At 40.0% G+C, this 19,482-nt stretch overlaps 1 pseudogene; it reads right to left on the bottom strand.

Moving 5' to 3' along the window:
- The window catches only part of LOC120538576, a 44,800-nt pseudogene that overhangs the window by 22,463 nt on the left and 2,855 nt on the right, over positions 1–19,482 (bottom strand).

Raw genomic sequence — 19,482 nt, 5'->3', positions numbered from 1 at the left:
GTAGAGTAGGCTAGGGTTGCCTACCAAAAAACCACTTGTGCAGGCCCACCTGAAGCTTTCTGTAGGTGGGCCCACTTCACAAAGCACATATTGGCCCCCTTAGAGAGAACTATGTCACCTAAACACGATGAGTCTATCGCACACTGTGACCACAGGGGACCAAGACATTCAGCCCAAAGACAGTGATTTCATATTTTAGGTGCCTAAAGAGAATTCACACATTGCTAAGCTCGGTCTTAACAGAACTTTACTATCCTGAATGTTATTTCTGTTAGATGAAGTGATCCAGTAAGAGAGCAGGAGAATACCTAAGCAACCATAAAAAATGAAATGGCTTTTAGTCACGGAAAAGGTGGCAAGAAAAATTTTGATTCCTTCTTTTGCATTTCATTTTTTTACATTACTGCACTATTACTTAACATACCAATCGGTCATCAGCAGAACAAACATTTACTTTCAACCACACTATTATACAATTAAATGACACAATCGCACATTTTAAATGACAAAGTGTACTACGCCTTGAAAGTGTTGGCTTTAGCTGGAAACTTTGAATGTGTGGTCTTTGCAAATAAACTTTCAACGCTTAGTGCAAGTCGTGCTGGAAGTAAAGCCTACCGTTTATACAGGATTAACACTTGGAGTATAAATGTGGATATTCAAGCAGCTCGCACACCTCAGATTGGCCTTTTGTTTATTCCGTATTTGCCTGCTTTGCTAAATCGCGTGTTGTTGGCATTTGATTGTTTTTTAATGTTGTGTTGTGTGGGCTCAGGTGTGACGTTTTGTGGGTCTGACCAACATGGGCCGCTGCTTCAGGCGGGACGTCTGCCACTGCAGGAACCAAAGCAGTTCTTCTGACAGTTTGGAGGCGCCATCGCCATCCAGGCAACAAATGGGAAGCCAAGTCAATCCTCCTGACAGCTTCAAGGTCCCTGCACTCTCGAGGTATTCCTTGATGCTGCCCCATGCGGGTAATGAACGGGACGACACTTTACTGTTAGAATGTTTCCCATGACTTGACTTTTTTTTTAAGGGAAAAAGAGAAAAAGGAAGCGAGCAACAAAGAAACTGGTAAAGTTAAACTGCACATTGGCGTCTGGCGCAAACTTAACCGGCGAAGGAAGAAGACACCACGACGCATGCGCGGGTTCTGTTAGCACGAACTCCCTCTGAACTCGGCAAAGCACTCGCTGCTCAGCCTCAAAAGCACGGCACTGTTCACGACACGGACCTGACACAAAGTCTCCGGAATCAACAGCCACACTTCTTTTGCACTTCTATAAGTTTGATATGATTCAAGTTAGTTCTGATTTCAGAATGATCAGAAATGGTGGACCGTTTTATTTGGTCTTTTGTGTGTTGTGCGAACTGTCTCTCGTATGTATAGTCATTTTATTTTATTTCTGTTTATTTTGATCACATCAAAGTCATTTCACGTAAGTCTGCTGGATCCATTCAGCCGCACTAAACCTGCTGTACGTTAAGAATTGGTGGCTGCTATGCGAGCACAGGGAACATATAATTAAAAGCTGGGTGCCGTCAGCACTTGTGTACCCAAATGCACTAAAGACAAAGACGGAGACGCACTTGCAAGTCAAGAAACGGATCCAAGGCTTTAATTTCACAGCAGGGCTGAATGAAAAAGAACGGAAGCTTTGTGTTTATCCTCGGTTTGTTATAAATATGGCTACAGTTTAACTAAAGCACACACGAAAGGGAAGAAGGCGAAGTGCGTCTGCACTAACAGTCTGTCCGATTCAGGGCCTAATTCTGCATTAATACTCAAGAAAAAGCAACAGCAAAGTCTGATCACTTTATATGAGGCAACTCGAAAGCAGCGGAGCAAAGGCTGGGTGACGGGAATTCTCATTTCACAAACGTAGCCGTAAATTTGAGAAAAATCTAAAAAAGGAATGAAAGGTTTTGGAAAATGAATACAGCAGGTATGTGGCATCTGAACTCTGAATTCATTTCCCTTGTGGATTAAATCTGCCCGTTGTGTTAATCAGCGCCTGATGTCCACTCCACGCCTCGTCTCAAAACAGGCCGAGTGACATTCTGACAAGGCTGCTTCTTAACTAAACAGCTTTAAAGAGTTTGTGTACATTAAAATATTCCAAATTAGTCTGACATTTACTTATTCATGTGGCAACAACAAGGTTTGATGTATTTTAATATTGATTATAAGCAGTATTTATTTTTCAGTTAAGGAATATAAACTATAAGTGAACACATTTAGTGTGTGCACATGTTAAGGTAAATCTTGATGATCACGTTATTCTCAATAAACCTGGTGATCCCCCTCACTCCATCACATGAAATTCAAGCTCTTTACTGTTTGTAAAATAAAAGTGTGTCAATTTAAGACTTTCACATTTTTATTCCATATCAGACCACAATATTGTTCACACATTAAAAAATAATCAGTCAGTCATTCTCCAACCTGCTGAATCCTAACAGGGTCAGGGGTCTGCTGGAGCCAATCCCAGCCAGCTCAGGGCGCAAGGCAGGAACAAACCCCGGGCAGGGTGCCAGCCCACCGCAGGGCACACACCAAGCACACACACGGGACAATTTAGAATCGCCAATGCTCCTAACCTGCATGTCTTTGGACTGTGGGAGGAAACCCACGCAGACACGGGAAGAACATGCAAACTCCACACAGGGAGGACCTGGGAAGCGAACCCGGGTCTCCTTACTGCGAGGCAGCAGCGCTACCACTGCGCCACCGTGCCACGTTACATTAAAAAATAATGAATTAAAAAACATTGGGCATGCATAAGAAAAATTAAATGACACACTCATACAGAAAAACTTGTTAAAGCCTCTACATACGATAGTTTGGACAGTCAAAGAACTATCACCTTTAGTTTTACCAAATAACAGTTCAGTATGAAACAATTCAAGACCAGAACAAAATGGTGGCACTTTGGAACATTTCAGTTCCTGGAGGGTGATATGCCAAGACAAAAGGTAGAGAACCCCTGATCTATTCGGTGTCAAGTCTTGTTCGAGTTTGCATCAAATTCAGGGATGCACTCGCAAGGCACGGACGCTGTACACGTGGTACAAGTACGTCATCATCATACGAGTGGCACATCAGAAGCTTTTCAACAAATCCACTTCAGCAAACATGCAGCAACTAAAGCACATTTGTGCGCAGCTCGTAAAAAGTCAATATTGTGCAGTGCCTGTGCCTCCCTGGGTCTCAGCAATCAGTGGTGCTCGGGGTTGTGGTGTTTCCAGTGCCAGCAGTGCCAACAGCAGCCTGCTTTAAAGGGACCTGATGTGCTGGTGAGAGGATCGAGTAACAGCTGAGCAGCTGGAGGGAGTTCAGAGAGTCTGTGGGTAACATGGAGGTCTTGGAGGCAGGACTGGGGCTGTGAGGATTCACAGAACTTCACACAAAGTACCTGCTAATCTTATTCAGACAACAACTCCACTGCTTCACACATTAACAGGAATATTAAATTGTTGGGGTTTTATCTCGGCCTTCACTCAAGTCTCACTGGTGGGATCTTTGGGCTTAGTGCAAAGGACATATTGACCAACAGGTCTATTAGGCATAATATTACATATTGACGATGGAAGGATGTTTATTTTTGTATTAACTATTTTCAGCACATTTTGAAGAAATCTTGAATGTTTTCACCTCTCACTGTTCTGCCTCAGAGCCCCGACTCTTATACCATCACCGTGAAATGCACTCAAGCCAGGACCCTTAATGTTCTGCATTTGCACCCAACAGTAATCCTGATGATGTTGTGACTGTGAGCCTGTTTTTACACTGCGTGACACGTTCTACTTAACAGCTATGGAGTGCTACATCCTCACCACTTCAGAGCGTTTAAAAGAAGAGGTAGGAGTAAAAAGGTGGAAATCAATCGCTTGCTGCTGCTACTGCCCCCTCGAACACATCGCCTCACCATTAGACACGGCCTGACCCTGAGGAAACAGAAGAAAATCTGAAGGACCAGAGTGGTCTCACAATGTCTAAACTGTCACCCACAATTTTTATCATTTTGTACAAATGACATAAACAAGTAAGTTGTGTTTTCCTTCCTATCTGTAGGCCAAATACCTGCCATTGCTGAGAGGAGCAGACGTCAACTCCACAACTAGAAGGATTCTGAAGTGCCTGCGAACCAAGAAGGTTGCACAGCAGGATTTGTTGTAAGGGATCTGAACAGAAGAAATCCTTTATGGACACTCGGGTTGTGCAAATCAGTGAAAGGCGAGTAACACGGACGACTCCTGCGCAGTTTGACAAAAACACTCGTCTCTTCAATGAACACCACATGTAGACGACAATGCCACAGAACGGACTTTATCAGAAATCCGGCCAATATAAACCTACTGCAGGTCTAACAAACTATTACATAAAAGATGTTCAAAGGGGCATAGATGAGCATTTCTAAATTATATCACATGGTTTGACTTTCCTTTTTGCTTACAATACAGAAACACACCAAAGCAGCATCCGCTCGGGTTGAGGCAGCCATTAAAGTTTGGATAGAAAATGTAAAGGACATGAATGGAGGAAGAAAGAACGACTACCTCTGAAACAACAGATGGCTGCAGTTTAAACTTGTTCATATTTTCACTGTAGATACAGAATGTATGTTTGTAATATTTGAAATATTGCTAAGATCATAGAGTTTATTCTGATCACATACATGTATATATGATTTTTCTTTTTTAGTACTGTTAATATTCCTGAGATTTTTCAGGTAAGGAAGGCGTAAGTTTGACGCTGTAACCACAAATCATGGCGTTGCAGGGTGGTGATGTGCTACATGTTGATTAACACATCTGAGTGAGAATGTCACTGTAAATGTGACAGCATTTAACAAATAAAGACGTGGTGACAAGTGAATCTGGAGAACTGGAGTAACTCTGTTCATCTCACTCATTTGATTAAAAACGACTTCATAACCAGATTTGTTTCTCACTCACAGAGTTAAGAGTTGCTGGCCTGCGTTATTAATGACTCAGCTGTGATAAGGGAGTGAAATCAGACCCTCATAGTGTGACAGCACAGGAAGCTCAATGTCAGAATTGGGGGGGTAAGCGAAAGCAGGGGGCTCATTGGGATTCTACACAATTTACAATCTGATAATGTGGTGGGCACAGCTTCCCCTGACCTTAGTGACTGCACAGCAAAGGAAAAAGGAGCGTTAATGAGATCGAATGATGCCAGCGGGTGAAAACCCCCCTTTAGTCTGAAAAGCGTTAAACCCCTCCAGACATTATTACCTCTAAAGAAGGCTGGGATTGTCTATAGATCTGTAACTGAAGAAAGTGTGTCACATGAAGCTGACGTCACATTACGTGGCTTTTAGTTGTGTGGTATGTCAGATTTGCTAACTGCAGTCACTCATTTATTTCACTGCCATACCAATGTCTGTTTTCATGTTTTCGTGACTGAAAATCAATTCTGACGTCACATTTACCGACTGTGTGCCTCCAGCACAGGTGGGCTCACCCTTTTTAATGACAGCCAGTAAAGTGCTGCCTGACAGAGCCAGTGCTGTTTGAAGGGTTAAACTGGTACAGTGAGTTCATCTGCAGTCTTTTTTGTCTTTTTCCATTCTGTTGTGGTACATAAAACAGGAGACATCAGACAGACAAGCTTCTCTTCTGTCTGTGAGGTCCAACAACTGCGTTCTTCATTCCTTGTTGCTGCATTAAATGAATTTTACTTCCAGATTTGCATTCATTGCTTGTCAGTTCTCAAGCACACAGAGCCCACCCGACAACTAACAACAAAATCAAACCTGTCTGATTGTGTTGGACGAGTCGTGTGCTAGTAGGACTGTCACTGAATATGTCACCGAGTCACTAAGATTCTGCAAATGAAGCTTATGACTGAAAATCGCTGGAAAAGTCGTCTAATGTGACTTGGCCTTAAGAGAAACAACCCATAATAAACAGAATCAGGGGGCTCTTTGAAAACCTGTGGCCAGGTGTCAAGACCTAAAAACCAATACTCTGCACTCAAGCTCATCCCTAAGTCATAATGAGTGTATGAGCAGGATGAAGTTAACGTGACTGAGATGTGGGCTTTTTGTTTTTGTTTGCAAGTTCTGTTAATTATCTGTGAAGGTCCTAAGCTATGATAGATGACACCATCTTTAATGACTTAAGGAATGAACTAACCCACTGGTTTACTACACGTCTCTGACTCCACTGACCGGCACACTCCCTGCACTGCTCTCCTTAGCTCTTTATCGTTTATGTCCTCCACCACCAGCACTTTCTAAATTTCCTACAAAGTCACCATTAGGCTTTGATTATGTGACACAGCCAGTGATCTCACTAAATATGGAGTGCTTATGGTCAGCGTACTTTGTCTTATGGCCTGAAATCTAAACGCCTTCCTGTACTTCATGATTAGTAGTGGAGGTTAGTGGAGCTCAGCACAGTTCAGACTCTCACACACACCCTGCTTCCCAGCTGAGGTTGTATTTACGCTTTAACTTCTCAGCATCTTAACATCATAAAGAACTGCCAGGTAGAGTCATACAGATTAAAAAATGATTTGTTATGAAAGCCTACAGACACAGCGGCCTTTCAGGACTCAGGACAGACATGTGGCTGTCACTAAAGGTGAACAGTGGGTGACAGTCACTAATAGTCAATGTAAACTCGATCAGTCGCTGTCTGCCTCCTAATGCTAAGTACACTGGGGGCTCCACAGAACTGACTGCCCAATCTGTGACAGCATCAAAAGTACAGACAATACAATTAAAAGTGAGCAGCTTAGTAAAAACTGAGGTGTGTGTGTGAAAGTGAGAACTGCAACCCTGCACAAGTGTAACCAAAAATATTCAAGCAACAGTCTCATCATCAAACAGACCACTGATAGAGGGGCCAATAAGAAGGCTGACGTGACTTGTACAAAGTAAATGGCAGGCAACAGTCCACCACCTAACAGTGGAGTAGACCCCTGGTATTTAAAAAGGACACATCAGAAAACACAACTTGTCCTCACTTATCTCACATGAGCTGCAGCGGCCTGGCAGAGTTTTGTTCTGTCAGTGAAGACAAAATTAGACCAACCACTGTGACCTCCTCGATGAAAATGCTACAGAAATGGAAGCGTTCTCAATAAATGGCAGCTCCTATCCATTTAAACTGATGGCAGGACTTTAGAGCAGGATAAAGATCAATGGTACTTTACAACATTCACAGGACAAACTGGAGCTGGCATGGGTCATTGTTCCTGTGCCACACTTTCTTGAGTTGACGCTACAGTAAATTCAGATGATTCTCAGGGTGAATGGGGGAGAAACCTGCTAAAATGGTACGAGTGAGGAATAAAGTCACCGTTAACTATACAAAATAAAAATTTGGATCTGCGTAAAGTGTGAATAAAATAACAAGAAACCGTGTCCATGTCTTTCTTTTCTTTACCCAGGCTGTGTATGGCACTGTATTAATGAATGATTAATTTAGCCATCATGTCACCGCCCTCATTCAAATATGTGACACTACAATTTAAAACTACTGCCGCTCACAGCTCATGGGTCATATCACTGCACACTCTCTAAGCCCCATGAGTGAGTTTTTTATATTTATTTCTAATCCTATTCCATAATTTAGTCAAAAAACCAACTACTAAGTCCTGTGTGCCTTGAAAGAGAAGTGGCCTTTTACTGCTTTAGTGAGTTAAAAGGATTTTTAAACAAGAGGCACCATTCCTGGGATCCTGCCCTGAAACTCAAGCCCATGACAGGTGTATCTAATAAAATTATTGCACAATGTTATGTTAAAGATATAGTAATAAAAATGTCAGACATGCTTAATAAAAGTCTCTGTGAAAATCAAACCACATTTATTTGTATTTACTTGTAATCCAGACCAGGGGTTCTGAACCAATTTATTTTTGCCTACAACCTCCAGGAATTTAAATGTTTCAAATGATCACCTCTTTTCTTTTTGAATTTTTGAATTTGTAAATCTAAATTGAACATTTCCTTATCTAGCTTTATATCATATTTGGGGTTTTTAATAAAGTATTACAGATGACTTTTGCATGTGTGCCTTTAAATACATTAGTAAGGTGTTGTACCTTGTTAGCCATTACGGATGCAATGAGAAGTCAAGTAAAATGACCCTTTTATTGACTGACTGAACAGATTCCAATATCCAGGCTTTCAAGGTAATTCAGGCCCCTTCTTCAGGTGAGATCTTCTGAGACTGCATCAGAGTGTGAGGGAGACATTAGAAGGACAGGAACAAATCAGAACAAGATGAATTTTGGAAAGTGAGTGAAGTACAGATATCTAAACTGCCTCCCTTAATACTTTTTACCTTTACTTTCATATTTGGTTGCACTGATAAGCTGACGTCAACCCTTCACTTTATTTTACAAAGCATTGCAGCAACACCAACAGACAGCCAGAAATGAACAGAAAACGGTCAACGTGTCAGGTCAGAGGTCACAGAGTGGGCTTTCAGATCGTACGTTGTGCACATGCAGCTCACTTCAAGCCTCCAGCTCTATAACTGCGACTGACGGAGCTTTGACTTTATTATCTGATCACAATGACTGAGGCCGACTCACCGGCTGAATAAAACTGGGGTAGCGCTGGACCTGCAGAGTGAAGTCAGCAGTTTTAATGGCAGGTAAGGTGAAGAGCATCAACTGCAACCTCTCACCACAGGGAGCAAAGTGAAAGGCGCTATATGGATACTCGTGAGTGAATTGTGATCGGTGAGAAGGCACTCGAGTTTCCAGAGTCTCACTACACACACCTCGCTGACTCCTGATCTCCAACTCGCACTTCACTTGAATTTGTTTTTTTGTTTTAAAGTCACACTTCACGATGAAAAGCAGCAGGTAACAAAGTCGTTTAGCGACTGTATAAAGTGATTTGGTTCATCTTTGGATATTTAGAGTTCATGTTAATTTATTTGTCAGCTTCTGCTTTATCTGCACTGGGCACAAGATGGCTGGATGAGCAACAGGAAACAAAGCAGATAACAACTTTGAATGACCAACTCAACATCTAGAAAAGAGTGAATGTGGGCAGAGAGCAAGTGACAGTGACAGCAGGCTCAGTGTGAATGGCCACCAGAGTCAGCACAGAAGGCCATGGCACAATGTGGGCACTGCAGATGGCAGCCTAAGTGCAGTGCAGGGTGACTGCTGGGGGCCTCCTACAAGATGGAGACAGTGATGGCGGCAGGGACAGCAGAGGAGCTCCAGGAGGACCAAATTCAGAAGAAAGCCAGAAAAGCGGCAATGAGGAGTAGAAGGGCACAGCTTGACGTTTTTCTTACTGAATGCTGCACTAGTGGACCACACAGGGACATCTTTTCTGGGAGCGACCAAGGCAACTGTACCTGGGGCCCACCCTTGTGAGATGAACATTAGTTGAATTAAAATAATTTATGACAATATTAAATATGACTTGCAATGATGTAACTTTCTGCATCAAACATAACCGAAAATACCGAGAGTTACTGTACTCATGCACACAGACGCTGTGGTGTTTATTTCTCTCATAATAATTTCTCTGCATTGTTTATTAGAGCACACCATTTATTTGGTTGTGCCGTTTATTTCCCTTTCTCATCTTTTGGTTAAAAAAAAAACTTGTAAAAAGTAGCAATTTGTGTGACATTAATGTTTAAAGTGATTCATAATGCATTGCTTAACAATCAATAAAATCAAGAAAATAAATATTGAGAAAATAACAGCTACTAACATATGCACTTTACACTGTTTTGGGCACACATGTGTGCCAAGAATTTCAATGTAGAGGTATGGTGCCCACCTGGCACCTCTACTCATCACGTGTGAATAATTGGTTTTCACACAACACCCTAAATAAATGTAAATACTTAATACCAGTGACCCCAAAACCAAGCGGCTTCTGTTTTAAGGTAAGTTTTTTTTTTTTTTTTTCTGGATGAAAAAAATTAAACTTGGTTGTTTTACATCTTACAATTACATTGTCAAAATTTGGAAAATTTTATATTTTGGAAGGCTGCTACAAGGCAAAAAGTTATTTAGTGGCTCAAAGATTCTCTGTATTTGGGTGTAGTGTATATTTCTGACGAGTTTTTTTATTTTTGTGAATATGGATTTTATAATTTTCGAAAGTTGCATGGAAAACATTTTTAGAAGACAGTTTTTCTAATTCAAAATTAATAATAAAATTTTCTCCAGACATCCCTGTCTCAGGAGAGGCCATGTGGACTTTCAATAATATCGAATGAAGAGAATGTTGTTGTAACCCTTGATGGTGGTCATTTCATTTTGAAGTTTGCCACAACACAGAGAGATTAGACTGCAGTCGTAAGTTGAAAGCTTTTGTTTATTGTGATAAATGAGTGACATCAAAGCACATTCAGTCTGAATATTCTTTTGGCCTCTCGACTTGTCTTTACACTAACAACCTGGTGACGGGTTTCATAGTCACACTTATTGGTGGTCTTTTTATGTAAGGCTGGGAATAAAGATTTTATTTCCTATATCCTTTAAAGATTTATGAAGAAAGGTGTCATTTTTAATAATTATGATACTGAGCACTATTCCAAAAATGAAGGTTTATTTTCATTTGGAATTCAATCACATTTTGTGGGTATTTCCACATAAGGCACAACTCATAAGTCATTTTAAACATTTTCCAGCTAAACAAGATGTCAGAAGACTTGATGATTTTGTATAACAGACGTTGTTCTGCTCGACACTGCTCGTTTCAGTGATCATTTAACTGCAGAGATGGAGATGACCTGCTGGCCTCCCGCTGCCTGCACCCCGATACTTCAGTGAGTTTCTGCAGCTTTTAGTGTACACAAGATGGGCGCTGCTGCCTTCCTGTGGACACTTCGCTGTTACTACATCTGTTAAAAAGTTTAATGAGAGTGAAAGAGTAATTTCAGTTTGTCACACTCACATTTTACATTTTAGCAAGCTGTCATCTTTTGTTTTATATTATTATGTCGAAAACAATAATCCTAAGTATTTTAAAGATTTCAAAGTGGCACACAAATAGTTTAAACAACTTTCAAAAATGGAAAGTGGCTGTATGTGTGAAGGGTAAAGACAGACACTCATCTGCACTTGCTCATTGGTGGATATTCCCACATCAGACACAGGAAGCCTTTCCAAGAAGGTTAGGGGTGTTGTGCCTTCGAAGTGACACAGCAGGTGGCCAATCAATGCTGGTTCAGGAAGCGATGAGTCTGAATATGCGATTGTCGGCTGTCGTGATTGGCCGTTTTGATCAGATGGACCCACCAGGCACAGACATGAGCCAAAGGTAGGCACACACACTGGCTGGTGTGTGACAGTGCCTGCTTACCAGGACCCTACCAAACATGGGCCCACCTGGGGCTTTCTTTGCACAGAGTGGGCCAGGGTTGCCTACAAAAAAACCTGTGCGGGCCTATCTTAGGCTTTCTGCAGGTTGGTCCACTTCACAAAGCACATATTGGCTATCATAGAGAGAAATATAGTCAGCTAAACACGATGGAGTCTATCCTATGACCACAGGGGACCAAAATATTCAGTCCAAAGTGAGCAATTTCAGATTTTAGGTACCTAGAAAGAATTCACACATTGCTATGCTGAGTCCTAACAGAACTTTACTATCCTGAATGTTATTTTTGTTAGATGAAGTGATCCAGTAAGATAGCAGGAAAATACCTAAGAAGAGAACAAACAGCAACCATGAAAAATTAAATGGGTTTTAGTTATGGAAAAGGTGGCAAGAACAGTTTTGATTTCTTCTATGCATTTTATTTTTGCACATTACTGCAAAATTACATAACATGCCAATCAATCATCAGCACAACGAACATACAATCAATCAAATTACACAATTGCACATTTGAAATGAAAAGTGTATGCCTTGAAAGCATTGACTTTAGCTGGAAACATGGAATGTGTGCCCTGTAAATAAACTTTCAACACTTACTGCAAGTTGTACCAGAAGTAAAACCTACAGCTTAAACAGTATTAACACTTGGGAGTATAAATGTGGATATTCAAGCAGCTCGCACACCTCAGACTGGCCATTTGTTTATTCCGTATTTGCCTGCTTTGCTAAATCGTGTGTGTTGGCATTTGATTGTTTTATTGTTTTGTTGTGTGGGCTCAGGTGCATGACGTTTTGTGGGTCTGACCAACATGGGCGCCGCTTCAGGTGGGACATCTGCCACTGCAGGAACCAAAGCAGTTCTTCTGACAAATTTCAAGGCCCATGCACTTTTGAGGTATTCCTTGCCTCTTCCACATATGTGCAATAAACGGGCACTTTACTGTTAGAATGTTTCCCATGACTTGACTTTTTTTTAAAAGAATCGGCAATACACTAATAACCCAATTGTGCTCCACTCACTTAGAATCTGGAACCAATGTAGAAAGCATTTTAAGACGGAGAAGCTTCTTTCTGTGGCACCCTGCAAAAGAACCACCTCTTTCAACCCTCACAAACATATGCAGTTTTAATATCTGGAAAAATTTGGAATTAACTTGCTTAGAGATCTTTATATAGACAACGTCTTTGCATCCTATGAACAATTACATTCCAAATTTAACATTCCAGCTACAAATTTCTTTCACTATCTTCAAATCAGGAACTTTGTTAAACAGAACCTTCCAGATTTTCCTCATCTTGCACCCTCATCCACGCTGGAAAGATTATTGCTCAATTTCAAGGAGTTAGACTCCATCTCTGCAATATATAAAATCCTTTTACAATCCCTCCCTTTCAAAGATCCAAGAGTACACTGGGAAAAAGATCTCTCAATTAATATATCAGAAAAGGAGTGGAAAGTAGCAATGCAGAGAATTCACTCGAGCTCCATATGCGCAAAGCATACAATTATACAACTTAAAATTATATATCGAGCACATCTGTCTCGACTAAAACTCTCAAAATGTTTCCAGGGCATGATCCAACCTGCGAACGCTGCAAATTAGCTCCAGCCTCACTAGGTCACATGTTCTGGGCCTGCTCCAAATTAACATTATTCTGGACAAAAATTTTTAATTACCTCTCAGACAGTCTTGGACTCACAATCCCTCCTAACCCATTAACAGCTGTGTTTGGGGTTCTTCCAGAGGGTCTTAAAGTGGAGAAGGACAAACAAATTGTGATTGCATTCACTACACTGTTGGCACGCAGACTTATTCTGATAAACTGGAAGAACCCAAACTCTCCTCTTTAAGTCAGTGGGAAACTGATGTGTTATATTATTTAAAATTGGAAAAATCAAATACTCAGTTAGAGGATCTGTGCAGACTTTTTCAAAACATGGCAGGATCTAATCAGTAATATTTTGAAATGATTATATAAAGCACAGAGAATTTGTTGATTTAGGTATTTTTAAAAGCCTTAAATTTTACACCGTTTGGCTTGCTCTCTCTCTCAAGGGTGGGGATCGATCTGTTCTTAGCATAATTCTTTTTTTTTGTAAAAATGTGATTGCTATGTATTGATTGTAATAAAATTAATAAAAAAAAAAAAGGGAAAAGAGAAAAGGAAGCGAGCAACAAAGGAATTTGTAAAGTTGAACAGCACATTGGTATCTGGCTCAAATTTAATCAGCCAATGCTCAAATGCCAAAGGAAGAAGACACCAGGATGCATGCACAGTTTCTGTAAGGAAAAACTTCCTCTGAATTTGGCAAATCACTTGTTCAGCCTCAAAACCATGGGACTGTTTACAACACGGACCTTACACAAAATCAAAGGCTTTTTTCGGCTCCAGAATCAACAGCCACACTTCTTTTGTACTTCAATAAGTTTGATATGATTCAAGTTAGTTCTAGTTTCAGGATGATCAGAAATGGTGGACCATTTTATTTTGTCTGTCAAAACCGTTTACAGTGAGAGAATTTTTTGTCATTTTATTTTATTTCTGTTTATTTTGATTAGGGCAGCACGGTGGCACTGCTGCCTCGCAGTTAGGAGACCTGGGTTCGCTTCGGGTCCTCCCTGCGTGGAGTTTGCATGTTCTCCCCATGTCCGCTGGGTTTCCTCCAGGTGCTCTGGTTTCCTTCCAAAGACATGTAGGTTAGGTGCATTGGCGATCCTAAATTGTGACAAGTATGTGCCCTGTGGTGAGCTGGCATCCTGCTTGGGGTTTGTTTCCTGCCTTGTGCCCTGTGTTGGCTGGGATTGGCTCCAGCAGACCCCGTGACCTTGTAGTTAGGATATAGCGGATTGGAGAATGACTGAACTATTTTGATTACATCAAAGTCATTTATCGTAAGTCTGCTGGATCCATTCAGCCGTACTAAACCTGTTGTACGTTAAGAATTAATGGTTGGTACGCGAGCACTGGGAAAATGATATTAGTTAGTCTGCTTGTGTTCACTTCCTTATGAATAAATGTTTTACTTTGAAAAGGTGATGGCAAATTTAGCCACAGTGATAGGGTAAATAGGAGGTTGTTCACTTAACAACACATATCTATAAATAGAGAAAATGAAAAGAAAAGATAAGCAGCATACATTGAAAAGGGTTATATTACGCTGAAATAAATGGCAAAACTTTAATTTTTAGTGTTTTCCTCACACCTTCACACTAAACTCCACTTTCAGATAGTTACTCAGAATGACAGAATGATTATTTTCACCTCACAAAATTTCTATTTCTTGCAAGTCCCTTCCAATTTACTCGTGCTAAATGAATAGAATATAAAATTTGATAAATTACAGATATAAGACCTGGAAAGCCATTTTTATACATAACATATAAAATTGAAATTAACTTTGTTTTGTCTTCAAAATTCCATGCAATGTGTTATTTTTGTGATCAGAAATATCACATTTTCCATTTTGCATTTTCCAACTGATGCAATTTTGTAATGTGCATTACACAAACCTTTCTTTGAACTCCTTCATGTACCATATTATATTGTTGTAATATAATTTCTAAATGAACTGTGACACTTTTTAATACTTTGACATTATTAAAGACACAAATAAATAAATAAATTAATGACATTTGCTGTTTTAGAAACTTCTAATCCTTATATGATGTAAAAAATATAATTATGCTTTTATCCTTAGGCACTATTTTTATATAGTGTAAGAGTGTCAGTACAGTACTGTGTCCTTACCTCCAGTCTGATTGAAACGCTTTGTCAAAATGTCAATATTTACTTTGGTAATTTGATCCCATCCACTCCTCTTTTGTGTTTCTCCTTCCCAGTATGAAGCATCCATATTTTCTTCCATCCAATTCTGCTTAGAGATGTATCTTTTAATATTGCTGTCATAATAACCAATTTGCTCATCATCTATTATCCCCACAGCAATGAAGCCTGGAAAATTGCCATCTTCAGATGCTCCAGTGTAAAAGTACTTTAGTGAATGTGTTCCTAGAAAAAAATTCATATAATCTAGTACTAATATAGAATTATATTTTATATCATATTCTAATTAAATATTCAAAATATATAAGGATATAAAACGTAATTGATTATTAATGCTGCAATTATTATTGATTAGAATGATTCTGAAAGTTCCTATATACAGTATATTTTAAGACTGAAAAATGTACTCTTACAAATTAATCCATGGCTGCTTGAACCTTTTTACGTAGATCACATTTTTATATTTCAGACTTTTACAGTAGAGGGTTAACATGCCATTGAATAGGGTTTACCTTTGATAGGTCTACTTCTCCATTCGGAAAAGGTGAAACCCATGAGTGTCTGATGAGAAAAATGGCAGACACGAATGGCTATGCAAACACAACCATATTCTCTCACTGCTGCTTACCATGTCATTATGCCAGCCTATTGCCAATTATGTGTTGTTGAAAATGTATTTGAAATAGTCAGTCTACTACATTGACTATAAAAGTTCTCACACCCTATGGTTTTACATGTTACAATATGTAACCTTGATTTACAGCCCTGGTTCAAACTCTCTGACACAGGGTGGTCCACAGGAGTCTTTGGAAATGGATATTGGTTGATTAAAATGGTTAATTTATATTTTGATGTTGACATTACCATAATGCTGGTAAGCAAATGAAATGATGTCAACAAACTTAATTACACTCACATTTCAAATGGCATTTATGCAGTGGCGATTCTTCACAGTGCATACTGTACACAAAAAGAAACTTTGAAAACTAGCTTGGTTATAGAAAAATACCTGAATATATTCACACTGACTGGTCCAGTAATCAATAAATCATGGACTATTGATCTAGTGCCTAAATCTAAGTGCAGAAACATTATCTAACTGAAATTAATTCAATAGTGTGCAGCCTGCCATACCTACAACATCACTTGTAACACACTAAGTCAAGGCTGTCATTCTTGACACACCCATTTCAAGGCCTTGGTGTTGAGTGTAATAATAAATTGCATTGCATTTTTCATTCCAAAAGACGATGTCTACAACTGGCACTATAACCTAATAAAGAAAATTTTAAATTGAAGAAACAAAATAAGAAAAAAAGCTGACCATGGGGTCTCAAATTTGGGTCCTGGGAGGCCAGAATGCCCTGTTTATACCTGTTAATAGCTTGTTATTTATTTAAACAACGTACTCCTGTACTCATTTTGCTTCATTAATTAGGGCAGTTCAGCAGCAATGTTTTTATATTAACAAAAACTATACCACAGTGGTGCAGTGGCGCAGTGGTAGCGCTGCTGCCTCGCAGTTAGGAGACCCGGTTTGCTTCCGGGTCCTCCCTGCGTGGAGTTTGCATGTTCTCCCGTGTCTGCGTGGGTTTCCTCCGGTACTCGGTTTCCTCCCACAGTCCAAAGACATGCAGGTTAGGTGGATTGGCGACTCTAAATTGGCCCTAGTGTGTGCTTGATGTGTTTGTGTGTGTCTTGTGGTGGGTTGGCACCCTGCCCGGGATTGGTTCCTGCCTTGTGCCCTGTGTTGGCTGGGATTGGCTCCAGCAGACCCCGTGACCCTGTGTTTGGATTCAGTGGGTTGGAAAATGGATGGATAACAAAACATGCTAACAACCTAAAATGAAAAGTATTTGAAAACTAGAATTAAACAAAAACAATAATAAAAATACTGCGGTGGGTTGGAACCCTGCCCAGGATTGGTTCCTGCCTTGTGCCCTGTGTTGGCTGGGATTGGCTCCTGCAGACCCCCGTAACCCTGTATTCGGATTCAGCGGGTTAGGAAATGGATGGATGGATAATAAAAATAAAACTAAAGTTTGTCATTTTAATTTGGATTTTTACCACACTAGTCTTTACATGCAAGTGTGCAGTTACCAATATATTTATAATTGCATGTCGTAATACTAACTTAGAGAAGAGCATTGATTTCTGCTCATGAGGAAGTACCCTCACTGCAGCCAGTGAAATCTTGCCATCTGCTGCTACTGTATATTCTGTGGATTTCATTTGTCAGTTCCAGCTATCAGTCTGCCCTTCTTTCTAGAACTGACAGTGAATACAAAAGCCTCATCACTTGTCAATGACTTATTTTGTGGATTTTACTGGTAATAATTTGACTGTCAGTCACAGATGTCCCACTGACAGCAAGTGGCAGCTTTCACCACACTTCATGGAAACCAGGCTTAAAATATACCACATGTTGCATGAAAATTAGAGCCATGGAGGATTCATCAAGCCCGAATATCCATGTTGACTTCAAAATCAGCCAGCAATTAGACTAAAAATGTTATCATCATAAAGCAGGAAGAAATTCAGAAGCCTGCATCATGATCTGTCCCTATAGTTTATGAAAATACGTGACAGTAAGCATTTGCTCACTAGAGTGAGCAACTTAAGTTTAAAGTTGGACTTTGATATTCTAAAATTATAACTATAATTATTATATTACACAAGGGTGGCGAGTGGGTAGCACTGCTGCTTTGCAGTAAAGAGACATAGGTTCGCTTCGGGTCCTCCTGTGTGGAGTTTGCATGTTCTCCCGTGTCTGCATGGGTTTCCTCCCACAGTCCAAAGACATGCTGTTTAGGTGCATTGGCGATTCTAAATTGTGCTTGATGTGCGCCGCCCAGGGTTTGTTTCCTGTTTTAAAGCAGCAGAGCGAGTTCCTGTCACATAGCACCATAACTTTAGATTTGATTTCTGGCCTGGTTAGGAGCCTGGTCAGGGTCTGTATGAAGTTTACATACTCTCCCTTGAGTATGTGGACTGAGTGTGCATAACTGCAGACCTTGTTTCATACATGGATATTAGAAGGGTGTCATTAAGCACATGGAGGTGAGATAAAATGTATTCTTGTTTAATTACATCCACTCAGTTTAGGCTTGCAGGAGTTCCTTAGTTTTCGCATGTTGCTTATTGGGGAATAATGGGAGATGTTGCTTTAACAGATTTTTAGTATTGATGTAAATAATATGCTTGTAGGAATACACTACATAAGCTTACATGGAAAATAAAATGATTGTATTTGTTACACAATGCATTCCACGACTATGTTCATTAGTTTTACTGCTGCATGGACAGAAATGGATCTCTATCAGATATACAGTATATGTGGTCTTCAGGATGATGTCTCAATTTCACCACCCACTTTATGGCACCATGGTGACTTCTCCAACAAACTTCTAACATTTCTAAGGACATTATGACTAAAAATGAGTACAGGGAGCTAGAGAAGTAAAAAAATTGCCTTAAGATTTGGTTTGAAGGCCATGTATAATGGAGAGATGGAGCTGGTGGTTATAACAGTGGATGTAGGAGAAGTACCTAGCCTAGGCTGAAGCCTGAATACTGCCTTTCACTCCACTCATCACTGATGCTCCAATGTAACACTAACTCAGTGTATTATCTGAATTGAATCCTATATGAGTAGTGCTTCAACATGTCAGTGGCAATATAATCTGCATTCAGTTTCTCTAACTTGAGCAAGCCAGTCAGATGATCATCTGGCACTCCATCACACATAAATTTGAAAGCAACCGACAGAATTTTAGTGTTACAGTTACCCTTTACACAATCACTCTTTAGGGTAGACAGAATGCAGAAGATTCAGTAGTCTCATACTTAGATTTTATATCTCTCAGAACCATGGATGCTAATATTTCAATCACTTCACTTTGGATTGTTTAGTATTGGGGAATAACTGAAACAATATCAGTAAGCTATGAATCTTTTTTCCATTTGGTATTTAAACTTAAGTAAAAGCCATGCAGCTAGACAACCCTACTCAGGCTCACCATATAATGCTACCTGATGCCTAAGATGAGGAAGCTCAATGACTGCTAAAAATTTGATGGGTTGTACCAAAACTCTTAATGCAATTTTTGATTTCTGTAGGATCTTTTGAAGGCCAAACAGAGACGTTATGGTACTTCCCAACACCTGCCGTTTGCAAAATTTGCTCCATGCAGTCAATGTTTGCAAAATTGCTTGACTGCAAGCATGTTTATGGAGATTCTAAAACCAGTGTCCTTTTCCAAGAAAGCAGCACAAAAACACACTATAGGGAAAACAAATGCATACATTGCACTTGATGAAATACTGAACTACAAAGTAGGCTCTGCCCATTTTGCTA

This window comes from Polypterus senegalus, chromosome 11, assembly GCF_016835505.1.
Source record: "Polypterus senegalus isolate Bchr_013 chromosome 11, ASM1683550v1, whole genome shotgun sequence".
Taxonomy (NCBI): Eukaryota; Metazoa; Chordata; class Cladistia; order Polypteriformes; family Polypteridae; genus Polypterus; species Polypterus senegalus.
Note: the sequence above shows the minus strand (reverse complement) of the source record. Positions and strands in the feature narration are given on the sequence as shown.